Source organism: Balaenoptera musculus, chromosome 20 (genome assembly GCF_009873245.2).
Source record: "Balaenoptera musculus isolate JJ_BM4_2016_0621 chromosome 20, mBalMus1.pri.v3, whole genome shotgun sequence".
In the NCBI taxonomy this organism is placed as follows: Eukaryota; Metazoa; Chordata; class Mammalia; order Artiodactyla; family Balaenopteridae; genus Balaenoptera; species Balaenoptera musculus.
The window spans coordinates 36,351,940-36,369,901 of record NC_045804.1 but is presented as its reverse complement, the minus strand read 5'-3'; the positions used below and the strand labels follow the sequence as shown (position 1 = coordinate 36,369,901).

At 44.5% G+C, this 17,962-nt stretch overlaps 1 protein-coding gene across 1 annotated transcript in view; it reads left to right on the top strand.

The window, feature by feature from the left end:
• BCAS3 (BCAS3 microtubule associated cell migration factor) overlaps positions 1 to 17,962 on the top strand; it is a 572,763-nt gene that overhangs the window by 478,319 nt on the left and 76,482 nt on the right.

Below are 17,962 nucleotides of genomic sequence, written 5' to 3'. Positions count from 1 at the left end.
CGTGTTCAACGCTCACTTCCCGGCCTGATGAAAGTCACAGAGGGACTCCTTGAGCGTGTCACCTTCAGAGAAGTTTGGACTGCAAAGACATGTGGTATCTAAGCTCTGCCCTGGGCCCACTTGAGTGAGAAGGCAGACTATTTAGACAGGCTACACTCTGGCCAGAGCGAAGAAAGACAGAAGGGTTTCTAGGCCCTTTAAACTACATTCATTCATTTATTCATTCGGTAAACATTTGTGGGCCACCTACTGAGCCAGACCCTGGAGATGTGACTAGGAATAAGCTATGGACTCCACCCCAGGAGAACTCTAGTTGGGGAGCAGAGCCGCACAGAGCTAAATTACAACCAAATGTGGTGTGTGCCATGGCAGAAGTAAGGAAGCATATGGTGACGGCTGTCACGGGGGAAATTGTCGGCCATACTGCATTGGTTCAGAGCAACTTGGGCCACGTGCTGTCCCACAGAAATGCATTTCTTATCCTTTTCACTTGAGTGGGACCAGCACATGAATTTCTGAAGGAAAAAAACCAGTAATAACAACAACTACAGTAATTAAGAACATGTTTTCAGTGTGCACCATATGCCAGGTACCATTTCAGGGCTTTTAGTTCATGCTCTCAGTTGAATCTTCACAGCGTTGGATAGATACAGTTATTATTCCTATTTTAAGAGGAGTAAACTGAAGCTTGAGATGATGCCAAAGATAGGAACCAGGACTTGAACTCGGGTGTGACGTCTCTACAGCCCGTGACCCCCGTTCCTCTTCATCAAGGTGTAATGGGCTGTGAGTCGGGAACTCTGGGCTCCGGTCCTGACTCTCCCCCTCTGGCTGCCAGCTCTTGAGCGAGTTGCTTCCTGTCTCTGCCTCAGTTCCCTCTCTAGCCTCACCATCAAGGGAGATGCTCAACCAGCTTCTTGAATCACGGAAAACACGTGGGCTGTGGCTAGGGAAAGAGGAAGGTCGTTTGCTGCTTGCTGTCGCTGCTGTCAGTTGTGAATTTTGTGGCCTTGACTTACCATCTGCCAGCCCTCAAGTAAGTGATATTGATCTCTGTTAGTCTTCTTGACCTGGGTACTTGATTCCAGAAAGCCTCTTAAAGTAGGACTCTGTCTCTTTTCCTTTGTCAGGAGTGGCCCAGGCGGCAGCGTCCCAAGGTTAGGGAGTGCAAGGGCTTTGTCCCAGGGCCATCTCTGCTGCAGACTGTCCTGGCTTTAGATCAGCATGTGCTTTCTACCACAGATCCCTGTCAGGCCTTGTTGGCAAATGCAGTGCTCTGATCTTTTTAAAAGATGCAGTTCAGTCCAAGACCTTGACTTCTCCTGCACTTCTGGTGGGTTAGGATGATTGCTTCTCTGTCTGAGTGACAGAGACAAGGAACCAAGCCTGAGGCAGACACAGAATATGGCCTCCCAAAGGGCCAAGGAGTCTCCCTCCTTCCCACCCCTTAGTCCACTTGTTGGAAAAACTTGTTTCAGACTCTTCATGTTGTCTCCTTCTAATCGTATTCTAGAACTTTGACCTTGCGTTATGTTTCCAAGTACTAAGCATTACATAGGAGAGGAGGCAGCCGCCGTGACTGTGTGGGCTCACTCAGAGTGGTGGGATTGGGGTGTGGATGTGACCCAGTAAATTCTCATTCACCCATGAAAAGGGGCTCCTGACCTTTTCCAGACATCTTCAGATGAACCAAATTTGGTTTTTAGCTTCTTTTCCTGCTCTTGGCTTATAATGTCTCAGTATCAGACACGGATGTTTACCTCCGTGTGCATTACTGCAATATGAAACCCCTCCATCCTCTGAAAGCAAATAAACTGGCTTTAATACATGCGCTGGCAACTGGCAGCTAAAGGGTTAAAAGTTTTAGCAGGCCGACTGGCCAGCAGGAGTTAGTGGTGTGGAGTAAGAGGGACGCCAGGCTGTCTCTAAACTTTTTGGCCCTCCCCAAGTACAGAGATGAAGGAAGAGCCTCTATAAATCACTGGAGATTAGAGACCCTGTTCTTGCCGACTCTCTGGGGTTGCACTGCTTAATGTCAAAGCCTCACGTATTACTTTAACAGCACACTCCTTTTCTTTATTAAATCCACTTTGAAATAAAAAAAAAAAAAAATGATGATCTTTCCAGTAAGGGGGAGAAGGCTAAAAGGATTTAGAAAGTATCTGCTATGTTACATTACAGAGACTAATAACTGTTTAGGGAGTAAGTAACATTTTTGCACCATCTTAAGCCATAAAAATGAAAAGATGTATAAAGGTCTGCTCCTTAAAATCAATTTGTTTGAGCATTTATTTTGCCCCGTGTCCTTGCCTTCAGGTTCTTTCAAAGTGTGAGCACAGAACCTGGGAACTGGAGACGTGTGTGCTCATGACCCAAAGGTCTGGGAATGCGCTCTTCATGGGATTGTTCAGAACGTAGGGTATTAGTTGTGTGTGTGCGTGTGTGTGTGTGTGTGTGCGTGTGTGTGTGCGTGTGTGTGTGTGTGTGTGTGTGAAGGGAGCATGGGAGGGAGTGTGGTGGTGGAAACAGTTCTACTTTTATACTTAAAAGAAAAAATGCAAACTTTGACTACGTTCCATTGGAGGCCGAGACTAAGCTTATCTCCTTCATCTGACTTTAATGAAGACATATTTTAAGCAGCTGCACCCAAGTCAAATGTCATATTTTGGCTCAAAACTTCCACCTTCTGAGTGGGAGGTTTCTCAAAACTAAGAAGTTGGTAGTAATTATAAACTAATTGGGGAGCTCTAGGCAAAAGTCTGATTGTCACAAAACTTATGTTAAAAACTAATTTATATATGTGAAATAAGAGGCCATGAACCGATAGTCATTAAAGTTGGTGATGAGTATGTAGGGTTCATTATACCATTTTCTCTGCTTATATATTAAAAAATTTTTCATAATAGAAAACAAATAAATCAGTTTAAATAAAATGCTTAGCACTCAATGTAAAGAGTAAAAAAATGCTAACCGGTATGGGCTAAAGCATTAAATCACCAATTACAGCATTTTTATTTATACTTTTAGAGAGATCTTAAGATAAAGAAAAGCTGCACAGAGAATTTGGGCGCCTCTAATTTGTTTACTACCCATTAGGGCTCGAAGATTCTTTCTCTTATATTCATTTATAGTCAAATGGCCATTACTTAAATAGAATTATTTCAAGAAGGTGGGATTTCCTCACTTAAAAGCTCAGCCAAAAGCCTTCAGAATCTTGGGAACAAATGTGATCAAGGGACTTTTTCGGTTTGCCTATTTTAACCAAGCACCCACAAGCCAAGTCAATTTTGTTTTCGGGGTTTCACTTGTTTATTCAGCAAACATTTCCTGAACAACTGCTACATCCCAGGCAGTGATAAAAAGCTGAATAACCTGGGTTCCCACTCTTGAGAAGCTTACGATCTTAAATGGGAATGTGAAAACACAGATCAAATGTAAAGTAGGCATGAAACCTGGAAAACCAAGGCCACTTTTAAATGTCGCTGTACTTGATGTGGGAAAGGGAGTCGTGCTTGCTTTCTGAGGCTCCCAGGTCACGGCTGGGAAGACTGTGAGGTTTGAGATGAGCAGAGAACCCTCTTTGAGCTGATTCCTAGATTGGGACGGTGTTGTTTCCATCTGCATTTTGAAGTCTGGAAGGAGTTCACACCTTTAAAATACGGTTCATATTGGCCAGGAGAAAACAACAACAACAAAACAAAAACAAAACAACAGTTTGTTGTCTGACAAGTCACAGCTTTGGATTCTGACAAACAGCTTGGAGATATCACCTCCCCAGGCTCCTGACACAATGAATTGTGGCTCTTCGCTTACGGCAGTTTGTGCTTCGCATATGCCTTCATATATTTAGGATGGTTGCCCAGTTTTAAAGTAGCCGCTCAGAAAATAGCTGGAAATGGATGTGAGTTCAGGCTCGGTGGAGTTGGGGTTGGTGGTGCTTGTGTGAGCCATGCGAGTGCCAGTGCCGCCACAGGTCCGCGCTGGAGCAATTTACACAGGGCTCCACTGTGGCCAGAGAAGAAAAGGCACGTAGGGCGAGGAGGAAGAGGGAGGGAGGAGTGCAGTTAGTGATCCGGGAACAGTTGCTCAGACCAGCATTTAGTGTTTTATTAGGAGAGAACAACTCTATAAAAGGAACAAGAGGTCCAATGATTACAGAGTGGGGCGACAGGAGGCAGCTGCCAGCATGACTTTGAAAACCCTTTCAGATCCTAAAAGAGTTGCCACATATAATGTGCTGCAGCTGCTGGGATCATTTAGGAGAAATGCAGAACTTGGCACCCACTGACCCCTCCGGGAGAAAGGATTCGAGGATCACCCAATGTTTTCTTTAGATGAGTTCCAATCCCACCTACCCCCACTTGCCTTCTTTGCCACTGAACCTTCTCAACAGCAGTTCTTGTATTTCCCTTTTTTTATTTTTCAGGTAGGTTTGCAGAGAATTAAAAGAAAAAGACAGTTCCCTAGTTTGAAAAGAGATGGGTGCAGGGGTGGAGCTGGTCCTGCATGCTTGGGGACTGGGTAGGTGAGGCCAGGGTGGGAGAAGCCAGAGGGTCTCTTAGTCACGCACCCAATATTTGTCCTTGATGAATGAGTTACCATAGCCTTGCAAACTATCACTTACATGATGTCATGCAAGTAACAGAGTATGTGGATTTCATTTCTAAAAATCAGCCTCGGGATGTCTGTTTTTCATCAGTACATACAGAATATTTGCAAAGTTGAACCGTTGGTGATTAAAAATCTCCAATTAAATCATATAAACTTTAGCAATAACCTATGAGTGTATACACCAGGAAAAAAATCATTTATGGGGAGTTATTTTTGACAAATGCACTTTTTGATATATGTATAAGATTTTTTTTTATATATAAGATTTTTGATAAAGATTTCTCGAAGTGTAAATGCCAATTACGGCTAAAATTTGGCAACCAGAAGAGTTTCTTTGAACTCGTGTTTGTGGGCAAGTTCAGGGATCACTAGTATGTTAGCAAAAAATATTACTGATGCAATTTTGAAAGAGGTGTGACCCTCACCTCATTGGGGACCCAATGGAGAGAAAATTAGGGGATGTGGAGGTAGTCAAAGTTTTAAAATGAGAAGGGATATTAGAAATCCTTTAAGCTGAAAATCTCACTTACAGTTTGAGAAAATCCCCCTGCCCCTCCAATCTGGTAACTTTTCTTTCTTACCTTCCTCACCCCAATTTAAAAATCATTCCCTCTCTTCCTCTGAGATACGCATGTCTCTCAGATATGTTGAGATGGAGAAAAACAAATTAAGAACCACTAATTGAAGCTTCCTGACTTTTTTTTTTACTGAAGTATAGTTGATTTACAATGTTGTGTTAGTTTCTAGCGTACAGCAACGTGATTCAGTTATATACCTATATATATTCTTTTTCAGATTCTTTTCCATTATAGGTTATTACAAGATATTGAATATAGTTCCCTGTGCTATACAGTAGGACCTTGTTGTTTATCTGTTTTATATAAAGTAGTGTGTATCTGTTAACCGTAAGTTTGTTTTCTATGTCTGTGACTGACTCATATTTTGTTTTTATTTTATTTATTTATTTATTTTTGGCTGCGTTGGGTCTTCGTTGCAGTGCGCAGGCTTCTCACTGCAGTGGCTTCTCTTGTCGCGGAGCACGGGCTCTAGGCGCACGGGCTGCAGTAGCTGTAGCACGTGGGCTCAGTAGTTGTGGCATGCGGGCTTAGTTGCTCTGCGGCATGTGGGATCTTCCCGGACCAGGGCTCAAACCTGTGTCCCCTGCATTGGCAGATGGATTCTTAACCACTGTGCCACCAGGGAAGTCCCAGACTGACTCATTTTTAAGATCAGAAAACTAGGACTCAGAAAACTCCTGTAGAAAAAAACAGAACAAGGTCTTCATATTCTGTCATAACTCAAATCGGGCATTTCTAAGACATCGTCACAACCCTCATGCAGTTACCAGGTAAGCAGGGATCCACAGTGGTCAAGTAGGAAAGAGAAAAGACCATGTTGCTGGTGAGATGCTATGAGGAACTACATATGGTCATAAGCTCAAATTCCATTATGTGCAGCAGGATTCAGGAGAGCTACTGGAAGTAGCAACCCATTTTGCTAGAAAGTACATTGTGTTTGCGGTCCACGGAGTTGAGTGATAGATTACAGCATTTCATTCTTATATCTTCCAGTCACCAACATAAGTGGTTATTAAAAAAGAAAATAAATGTATAGAAGAGATGCCCAGCTACTATAGTTAAACTCATAAAAGAGTTACTCATTACGTTTGAAAAGAGACTGGAATGGAATAGCCTATGTTTTTATTCCGGGCCCCCAGCTGGATAGTAGCGCTGTCATGTCCCCACGCTCACTGGTCCTTTGCTTCTGTATTTGAGGGGCACAGAACTTCTCACCAGCCCAGGAAGAATCACCCATCCTGAGTATCTTTAAGTATCTGATTAAGCCATACAAGGAGCAAGCAGAGTTATGCTACCCACAGCATGGTATTTGGAATTCCTTTTGTTATTAAAAAATTCCACACTGGTAGTATGAGTTCAGGAAGCCTGAGGAGGGATAAGAAATAGAGAGCTTTTGTCTAGGGCTGTTTTAATGTACTCCTTCAGGTACTGGTGGGCAGAAATGCCTGAGTCTGAGAAATCCTCTTCCAGAATTTTATTTTATTTTATTTTATTTTACTTATTTATTTTTGGCCACGTTGGGTCTTCCTTGCTGTGCGCGGGCTTTCTTTAGTTGCAGCGAGCGGGGGCTACTCTTCATTGCGGTGCGCGGGCCTCTTATTGTGGTGGCTTCTCTTGTTGCGGAGCACAGGTTCTAGGTGAGCGGGCTTCAGTAGTTGTGGCGCGCGGGCTTCAGTAGTTATGGCCCGCGGGCTGTAGAGCGTAGGCCCAGTAGTTGTGGCGTACGGGCTTAGTTGCTCTGTGGCACGTAGGATCTTCCCGGACCAGGGCTCACACCCATGTCCCCTGCATTGACAGGCGGATTCTTAACCACTGTGCCACCAGGGAAGCCCCTCCAGAGTTTTAGAATGGAGACTGAAGGATACCCAGAGATGCAAAGAAATAGAGAAATCCAAAGTGATGAAATAAATGTATAGAAGAGATTTCAGGCCTAGGCTCAGTGGCAGAAATGCCTGATCCCGTTGGGTACTCTTCTGCCCCATCTCTCCTGTCCCTATATTTGTCAGATTTTTCAAGACAGTGTTGCTACTTAAACACAATCGGGCAGCTCCATTCCTTTCTGCCAGGCCCATCCAGTTGCAGTCACTGGGATCTAGCATGCATTTGATACAGCTGGGCTTGGGGATAAGCTCAGTCTTTCACAAACAGTTTCTCTTGAGACTTCTGGTTCATTTCTTACCCTTGAGGTCTTTGCCCCTAAGACAGTTCTCTCTGCTTCTATGGTGCTATGAGTAGGGCCGGTCAGTTAAGCATTTAGCCCCCTCACTAATTTAGAAAGCCAAGACCGCCTCCACCCACATGACCAAAGCCTTTGATGACATCACTACTCAAGACCGTGGCTGACAGGAAGGTCTTGGTGTCACTTTATGGAGGAGACAAGCTGAGAAGCCCAGCTTCTAAATAGCCCCTGCTGGGTGATGAAGTCTTGATCGGGGAATGTGCTCCCCCTGAGACTTATCTCTAAACCTTTGGAGGGCACGCTCCCTAATAAGCTGCCTGAGATGGGCAGTGCAGACAAGGAACTCCCTTTAAATGAGTCACAACATCTGGAATGGTCGTGCCGGATTACTAGGCAGCCTAGCCAGCAACCCCTTTCTCCTTTCCTAAAACTGAATTCTCAAGTGAAGTGGTTTACGAGGAGCAGGTGATGGCGGCAAGGAGGTGTTGGTGATGGAGACTTCTCCCAGAGAGCAGTCTGGCTCCCGGGGGGAACGAAGGGCTAGAGAACCTCTATCTCTGAGACGAACCGTGCCCAGCATTATCCCCGAGGCACATTATCCCCAAGGGCAGACTGAGAGCATCTCTTAGAAGAGTAGCTGCCTCTCTGTCTCTGAGGCCATGGGGGAGCTGCTTTTCTGTGGGTTTGCTTCCTCCAGGAGCCAAGGCAGTGGCTTCCAGGTGAAGGTTCCTTTGTCCAGTTCTTTTCCGTGCTTATGGTAAAGCCTGTTTCTGCTGCCACTCAGGTCAAGACTAGTCTGACTGAGATGTCTGCTGTTGCGCTGGAAATTTCCAAAGATCATTACAGTTTTAAACATAACAGTTGCTCAGACAGCTCCTGCACTGGCCCAAGGGGGTCATGAAAAGTTTGCCTTTCTGCTTTGAACATGAGTTTTGTTTTGCTGATGTTATTTAGTAAAATATTCCCAAAAATATTTCCTAGGGAAACAGAATCTAGATGTGTATCATCACCGTATCTGCCTCCACCACTCCCTCATCCCCCCAATCAGATTATATAGCCTCGACCCAGAGGTCGTTTGGATACTCCAAGTTCTTTGTGGTTACCTTGAGTTAGACTTAATGACAGTTTAATAGGACAATTGCTGGCAAAATCAGTGAAGGCAAATAACGTGATCACTATGATTCGATGGTTCCTAATGCTTCCAAGGCAGGCAGTTATGTTATTGTTCCAAGCTCCAGGTCTTCTGAGGAGAGACTGTGCCTTAGGATTCCATCTCACTTTTGAAAAGGCAGTTCTGACAAAGGTACCTGAAACAGGATGCTTCTGCCCCAGCCATGATAATGACATCACATTTAGCCAAAGGTCTTATTCCCCAGCCTACATTCCTTCCTTTCCCTTTGCAGTTATTACTGTGCTTCTATAGGAGAGAGGTGTGTCTACTAGAACATCTTCCTACCATTTGTTCAGTTTATTCATTTATTCAACAAATTTATTAAGCACCAACCAGGTGCCAGGGGAAGCTTCCTGGAGGAATGATTGCTTGAACCAAGTCTTGAAGAACAAGTTGGAATTAGCCATGCAGCAGTGAAGAGGGACAAAGTCCATTGACAAGAGAGGCCAGAGCACAAGCTTCATTTAGTTCAGGAAGGCCAGGCTGTAGGGCATAAATGAGAGATGAAGTGGGAGAAATAGAAGGCTGAACCTGAGGAGTTTAGGTGTGTCACGGTAGAGAGGCTGGAGGCTTTGGGGAGCTCCCGTGGAATTTTAAGCAAGGCAGTATGATCAGATATGTGTTTCCGAAAAACCACTTTGACTACAGTGTGGAAAGTGGATTCAAGTGGGGTGAGGCTGGATCCAGGAAGACCATCAGGTATAACTGTATTAATCTAAATGATAAGAGAGGAATGCCTGAAGTAAGGTAGTGGTAGTGGGAGTAGAGAGGAGATGCAAAACATGAGAGACAGTTCGAGGGCTTTATGAGAGTTAATGCCATATTGCGCCCAGGATGTAATAAAGAGGGAAGTGTCCAGGGTGATACTCAAGGTCTGGTTGGGCAACTGAGTAGAAAGCAGTACCATTCATAGAGATTGAGGGTGGGGAGGGAGGAGAGGAGATACGTCTACTTTGTAACACTGAGTTTAAGGAACCTAAGAAACAGCCAAGAGAAATAGGGGCAAGTCATACTCCTTGACTTTTTCTTGGCTCAGACCGTCTCACTGCCCTTGGTGATTGGCTTGTGGGGGAGGGGGAGAGGAGGGGCAAGTAGAAACTCTCAGCATCCAAGAGAAGTTAGCATAAACCCTCCTGTTGAGATTATTTCCAAAATTTGACCAGATGTTTAAGCAAATTAACAAACAAATGATTAAAGCGGCAGTCGGCAGAGACCTAGACCCCTGTAGGGATAGGCAAGGGAGCAAGGCTACAGAGAAAGCCAAGCCCAGGTGTTCTTGCTAGAAAGATCGGTGTGATGTGGGTCCCCAGGGGTTGGTGGACAGAGAGAAAACAAGGCGACCTGAGTCCGATGGAGAGGGTGAAATAGGCGGTCTAGAAAAAGTACAGATGTTTGCGTTCATTCTGAGAAACTTCTGCCCAATGGCTAGGCTTTCAAAAATGTTTTATTCTATCCATTGTTGGTAATACATTCCACTTTTCTCAATAGTCAAGTGTTTCAGCCCTCAAAAAGACTGTTTCTAAATAATCCAGAGAGAATAGTCTCAGAGAAGGACCGTTGGTTCACGTTTTGCCATTGCCTGTGCGCTGGACCAGCAGCTGGAGACTGACTCGGGTCCCCGTCTCCAGCTTCGTCAGTGGCCCACTGTAGAGCATCGAGCCCATCACTCACCCTCTCTGGACCTTAGCCTTTGCCTCCAGAAAGTTAAGTATCGTATCCCAGCTTGTTTCTAGGGTCCCTTCCAGCATTAGCATTCTATATCTGTGTCCATTTCTGATTTGGAAAGGCCACACGTCTTGCTTAGAATGGCACATTCTTCTCACTCACCAAAGACACAGGCTTGGACATCAGCAAAATACTTCAGTAAATGGTACTTCCCAGCACATTCTGTGCCTGGTGTGTAGCAAGGCTGGAAAATTGCCACAGAGACACTCACTGTAGTCCTTAACCCAGCAGGGGTGATTTAGAATGTCACGTTTAAAAATCCACTATCCATGCGTCCCTCTCCCTAAAAAAGTCAGCTTCCTAGCTGGCCTCATCTAGAGGCTGCATTCCTTATTGATCTTCAAATAAAAGCAAACTAAAATGAAAAGGAAGTTGAGCTGTAATATGTGGAAGCTCTCCCAAACGTCCTGATCTTTCTGTCCCTGCTAACACTGGCTCTTTTCAGCAACTTCGTTCTCCGTGTGAGTTCATTCTCCAGCTCAAATCCTCTGCCCCGAGAATAATGATGAAAAAGATCATTGATGACTATCCCACTGTCTTTCCAAACTACTTCCAAAAGGGAGTCAGATCCAAGCCCCGACAGGGGATGGCACTCAGGCTCCTTCAATTTTTGTGTCTCAGGCTGCATCCCCCCATCTTTCCACTCATCCATCTCACCCCTCCTATGGGAATAGAGATTTCAGTGCCCTCAAATACGGGCTACCTTCCAGTTGAGAGTAGTCACATATAATTTTATTTATTTATTTTTATTTTTAATTTTTTTTGGCTGCGTTGGGTTTTCGTTGCTGTGCGCGGGCTTTCTCTAGTTGCGGCGAGTAGGGGCTACTCTTCGTTGCGGTGCGGGGGCTTCTCATTGCGGTGGCTTCTCCTGTTGCGGAGCATGGGTTCTAGGTATGTGGGCTTCAGTAGCTGTGGCACGTGGGCTCAGTAGTTGTGGCTCATGGGCTCTAGAGCGCAGGCTCAGTAGTTGTGGCGCACGGGCTTAGTTGCTCCGCGGCATGTGGGATCTTCCCGGACTAGGGCTCGCACCTGTGTCCCCTGCATTGGCAGGCAGATTCTTAACCCCTGTGCCACCAGAGAAGCCCAGTAGTCACATATAATTTAACACTCACATGGCAAAAGATGGGACTCTGATTAAACTTGGGTTAAGTATTTGTATGAATTAATTATGTCATAACAAATTCATGGCAATTTCATAGCATTCTTCAGAGGGTTTGGGCTTCTTTACCAAAAGAATCTCATTACTACTCGTGCCACTTTTGTAGGGCAGTTAACATCTATCAGAATGTTTATTTCACATTCAGATATCAGAGAGCCAGAGAGGTTTAGTTACCTGCCTGTGGTCACACAGTAAGTGAGTGCTCAGGAAGGATGAGGAACAATCCAGGTGGTAATGAAACTGAACTGCTTGGGCTCTGACAGAATAGTTCAGCAAAAGGATGTTAGTCCTAAAATGGGGAGTGTAGCTCAGCCTTCAAGTCCCATTGCTCTCCCAGGAGAACTGTATTTTCTACTCTCCTGAATTCTATTATGACAGGTTTTTAAAAATGATTTAAAATTTATGTGTATGTATGTGCATGAAAATATGTAGCTGCTCACAGATACGTATATAGAAGATGAAAGAGAAAAATGGACAGCTTATAATTACAGATATTTTTGTTCATCTGGTATCCAGATGATCTCCCTTGATTCTGACAGTTTTGACAAATCAGTTTATTAAAATTGTAAATGTAACCCAGAGCTGTTTAGTGCAGTACTAAGCAGAAGGTGCTTTCTACTCACATTATATTTTGCTGTTGCATTATTAGAAGTAAATATGGCTTCTGCTTGAAGGACAAAACAGCCTGTCTTTTATGAGAAGTATGTAACTTGCCATGTGTATTCCCAGTCGGTTTCACTGTTCTGAGACTCTAAGGATATTTTCCTAGAGCTTTGACCTTGATCAGGCACAGAGACGCCTTGTCCTCTTGTCCCCTTTTTCCCTTCATCTTCCCTGTCCCTTCAACCTCAAGTTTCTAAATCGAAAATTCTAGGGAATTCCCTAGTGGTCCAGTGGTTAGGACTCGGTGCTCTCACCGCCAGAGCCGGGGTTGGATCCCTGGTCCGGGAATTCCACAAGCCACGCTGCATGGCCAAAAAAAAGCTAAAGAGAACACTTGCTCCCTAATATCCAGAAGGTATTGTTCAGGTGACATTTGAGGAAAGAAATCATCAGAAAGCAAGTTTCAGTTTGAGGTGTATAAACCCATTGTGCTTGAGGAACAGACTTTCACTGTAAACTCTTCAGAAAAATTCATGGCAGCAAGAAGTGATGGTGTGGGGAGGCAAGATGGGAATAGTGAGTGCTGCTTTTTTTTTTCTTATAAATTTATTTATTTTATTTTTGGCTGTGTTGGGTCTTCGTTGCAGTGCGCGGGCTTTCTCTAGTTGTGGCGAGCGGGGGCTACTCTTTGTTGTGGTGCACGGGCTTCTCATTGCGGTGGCTTCTCTTGTTGTGGAGCACGGGCTCTAGGCATGCGGGCTTCAGTAGTTGTGGCACGCGGCCTCAGTAGTTGTGGCTCGCGGGCTCTAGAGCGCAGGCTCAGTAGTTGTGGCACACGGGCTTAGTTGCTCTGCGGCATGTGCGATCTTCCCGGACCAGGGCTCGAACCCGTGTCCCCTGCGTTGGCAGGTGGATTCTTAACCACTGCGCCACCAGGGAGGTCCGTGAGTGCTTCTTAAACTGAGAGAGAAGAAATGTACAGAAAGTGGAACTCGCTTTATGCAGTCACTGAAAATCGGAAAAGAATTCCTTTTTTTCTCATCACCTACCATGGAAAGACCAGGGAGGTTTTTATTTCATATCTGATTAGCTTCAAGTTGACAGTGTCTTCTACCACGCTGACTTTGTTCCTCCAGCTTTCCTCTTCCCCAGTACCTCTAGTCTGCCCAGCAGTCATTTGTCAACAAGCACATATATCTACGACAAGGCATCTAAATCTTTCTGCCATGGACTATTGGTAATTTAGTAAAGCCTATGGACCCCTTCGCAGGATATTTTTCAATGCATAAAATGTATAGGAACATAATTATTAACATATTTTATATGCCTACACATTTATGATATAGTAATACTTACGTTTTAGCATACTAAATAACCAGAACTAATCGCTACTATAAAGTCATAATGTGTGTACACCAGGGATTAGCAAACTACAGCTCACAGACTGTTTTTGTAAATAAAGTTTTATTGCAACACAGCTATGCTCCTTCATTTACATGTCATCTCTGCCTGCTTTCATGCTGCAATAGCGGAGTCAAACAGCTGGAGAGAGATCATATAGCCCTCAAAGTCTAAAATATTGGCCATCTGGTTCTTTACAGAAAAAGTTTCCCAATCCCTTGTGTAAATTGCAGTAACAGTAATGTGCAATAAAAATGTGATTTCTGTTGACGACAGTCCTAGGCGCTACTAACTACTGTTTGCTGCCTACATTCATAATTGATGTAAGTGCTAAATTTCAGTTAGAGGTTACTGAAAATATAGGTGGAACTTTTTGTCCATCCAACTCCACAGACCACCTGAATGTTATCCATGGATCCCTTGGGGACCTGTGGACCCCACGTTGGTAACCTCTGGATGGGATTAAAATTTAAAAGACCTTTCATCAGAAAGAAATCATTCTTTTGCAGTGTGAAAACTCTGCCCCCTTTCTACCCCCTCTCACATATTTGTGTATTTTAATTTCGTATTTTCATATAAGGGGTTTTTAAGGGATAGATGAAAAAGAAGCTAGATCATCCCTAGAATTAGGTGACTCAGCGCCACCTTGGACTCTTATTACCATTCTGTAAAGACCCAGGGTCTTGCTGAGGAGAGGTTATTTCTGTCAGCTCATGCTAAGAAAAATTAGAGATCCTCTGCACAATCAGCTCATTACCCCTGCCCCATCCCACCCTGCCAGGAGAAAGAGCCAGAATCTTCCCGTCCCCCACTCCCATGCTTCTTCTGTCCTCTCTGGTGCATACCTTGACTTTTCTCATCTTGTCTTTTAATGTCACATCAAGACACACCATGGGATCTGACTTTACCATTTATGTGGCTATGATGTCTTATTCTCCAGAGATAGCTTCAAGTGTTCAGCAATAACTCATGTCCACTTAATGTGAAAATTGATACCATCTAATAGAATCTTCAACATGCTAACCACACCATTCCTATAATGAAATGCAAATTTTTCTGGTTTTTTTTTTTTTTTTTTTTTTTTTTTAGTATGGTCATTTTTAGACTCTTGAGGAATGGAATATCCTCTTTATTATGAATTGAAAACTAGAAATAAAGATACAGAGTTTCTTACACTTAATTTAATTTAATATTTTTAAATCGAAGTATAGTTGATTTACAATGTTGTGCTAATTTCTGCTGTACAGCAAAGTGACTCAGTTATACGCATGTACACATTCTTTTTTTATATTCTTTTCCATTATGGTTTATCCCGGGAGATTGGATGTAGTTCCCTGTGCTGTACAGTAGGACCTTCTTGTTTACCCATTCTACATGTAATAGTTTCCATCTACTAACCCCAAGCTCCCAGTCTGTCCCTCTCCCTCCACCCACCCCCGCCGCCTTGGCAACCACAAGTCTGTTCTCTGTGTCTGTTTCTGTTTTGTAGATAGGTTCATTTGTGCCGTAAATTAGGTTCCACACATAAGTCTTACACTTATTTTAAATAATCCTTTTACCTAGAGTCATAGGCTATCATATTCAATCCTCACAACAGACCCAGAAAGTCCATGTCATTGTTATTCCCATTTTACTGTGAAGAAAACTAATATAGAGAGAGTTTAGGTTGCACTGGTAAGTGACAGAATTCCAGAATTCTTGTATTTTTTTTTTCCAACTTGGAGAGAAAAGACAACCTTACTTTATATGACCCTTCACTTTCAGGATCAGCTATGGCCCCTGGGTGTGTTTTTATCTAAGAGAATCCTGTAGTAGTTCAAACACTGTAGAGAAAGACAGTGAAATGGAATAGTTCTGACTGTAGACTCGGGATCTAGGCTGTAGATCATTTCCCAAGTTTCTCATCTGTGCAGTGAGGGCTTTGAGAGGGACCGTCTTTAAGGCCCCTTCCAGTGTCATCTAACCATCCGTGTTCTAGGATATTCAATGCAAAGGATGTTGAGGAAGCCCAGCTTGTGATGAGTTCCCAGCCTGCCTTTCAGGTGGGTCATTAAAGGCAAAGGCTGGTCCAGCAGTGGGACCTCGGAGGTGGATTCGTAAGCACCGTAGCCACCGTCGTGTGTGCTGAACAGCTCTACTGATGGAGCAAAGCAGGGGATATTATTGATTTTTCAAATAATATTTGAATATCATCTTATTGAGACAAAATGAAAAGCATGTATGGGGACGCAGAGCCGCACACTGCTGCAGGAGGCCTAAAAATAAAAAAGGAAAAAAATAGTCCCTCACGTATGAGAGTGGGGGAAAAAATGTAAACAAGCGCCTGTGTGTGGGCACACAGCAGCCGCCCGGAACTTCTGAGCTGCCAGAGAAACGTACAGTGTGTGAGAAGGAACACATGGGCTTCACTGAGTGATCAGTGCCGTAGGTTTCTATAGAGTTTGAATTCTGATCTAGCCCTGGTCTGATTCAGCCCCAGCTCTGCTTGGCTTCCAGGACAGTGATTTGAACTGACAGCCTTACCACCTGTTGTTAATTGGACTTCGGTGCTTTCTCCTCCTGCTGTCATTTCTCATTTCTGTCCTTGACTTCTTTTTAGGGGTATGGGGGCGATGGGGAGTGACCAGCCCGCAGGAAGAGGGCCCAGGTACAGGACGGCGCTCCCCTCTTTCCGCCGCCTGTCTCTGGCTCTGCGTGGATTGAGGTGGAAGCCGTGTTTCCCTGTCCTCTTTTGTTCCCTCTGTATTGAGCATGTATCACAACGTGCTGTAGTTTTCTGCTAACATTTCTGACTCCCTTCTGGATTGTAAGCTCCTGAACCGTCGAGGTTGAAAAGTCATCTCTGTGATCCCAGCACCGAGCTCTGTGCCTGGCACTAAAGAGGTGTTCCGTAATACTTGTTGGCTGGCTGGATGAAGGGTGGGCGTCATTCCCCTAGCCTAACCCGTCCTACCCCTGCTCCACTCCCAGCAGTACCATTGCCATTATTTTACAGTCTGGGCTGGTAGCCCCACCACCCATCATGTCAACAGAACTAGAAATATGGGGTCATCCTCACTGCTGCCTCCTTCTCCACACAAATAAGTCACCAATTCCTGCTGATTTTTTTTTTTCCCCTAAAATTTCTCTAATTTGTCCTTTCTCCTTTTCATTCCTATTACCACCGCCTGGTTATTTCCTCGGTATTGTCATTGTCTGCTCTTCATACCCTTCACTTTGGCTTCCATTTATCTGTCCCGTGACACTGCTGCTCTGACCTTGTCACTGTCCTGCCTGAGGGCTGTCTGAGGCTCCCTGTTTGCCCGCAGCGGCTCTTAGCATGGTCTGCAGAGCCTTTCCTTGCTCCGGCTTCCGCCTGCCTCTACATCCATGGCTCCGACCACTTCCTGCCTTGAATTTTATGTCTCAGCATCACCTGAATCCTTACGGTTCCCCATGTGAGTCATACTGTTGGCTGCCTAGGATGCCTCTCTCACTTTTGCTTTTTCCATTCTCAGTCGTACCGTGAAACTCAGGACATATGTCACCTCCTCGTCTGATCCTGTCTCCCCGTGGAAGGAAGGGAGTGAGGGAGAGGGAGAGCGTGGGCATCTCCTCTGGGCTTTTACAGAACTCTGTACATACGCCTCAATGTCCCAGGCACGGGAAGGCACTTCCATAGGGTATTGAACTTCCAACATGCCTCTTCCAATTGCTTAATACCCTCAAGTTCTCTCCATTTTCCTTCCCAATCCTTTTCTAAAGTTTTTATTCACGTTAGGATCCAAGTGACAGGTATGTGTGACCTTTCTTAGGAGGACTGACATTTTTATAGAGCCCTACTCCTCTACAGATGGGACACTGGCCTTAGTGAATGAGGAGGCATCTCTTGGGGTTGCCAGATGATCCCAGGAAAATGACTAATCCATTGAACTCTGACTCGGCTCTTCAGTTGGGTTAACACTTGCCTTTGCACTCACTATAGAGTGAGGAATGGAGAATGCAGTGGAGCGCCCGTCACACCCCGTGAAGGGGAGCCGTGAGCCAAAAGCAGTGCTGAGCCCAACCAGAAAAAAGCCTGACATTCTAGAAACGGCATGGTCTCTGAAAGATTGACAAGCCTGGGTTCAAATCCATTGTTTGCCGCGTAACAGTGGAAAATTGAGCAAGTTCCTTAAACCCTCTGCTCCTCTGTTGAACATGCATACACATTGAATTGCGATAAGGATTAAGTGAGTAAATACATGTTATATGCTTCGAAGAGTCACTAGCACATAGTAGGTGATCAATAATGATGGCTGCCTTTGTTGTTATTTTCCCTGTCTCACTCCCGCCAGAAAGAGGTTGCTGTGTAATGAAAACGCCATAATCTCTGAGTTCTATGTGCGTTTCTCTTGTTTCACTTAACTTGGCCCTGAGGCTTAACTTCCAAGTCCATGTCAGTGGGTGGCTTTTGATTCAAACAAACACCCTAGTATGTGTTTCCAGTTTTCAAACAGTTGGTGAGAGCATTATAAAGCCCCAGATCCTATATGTGGGAAAGCAGTGTGGTATAA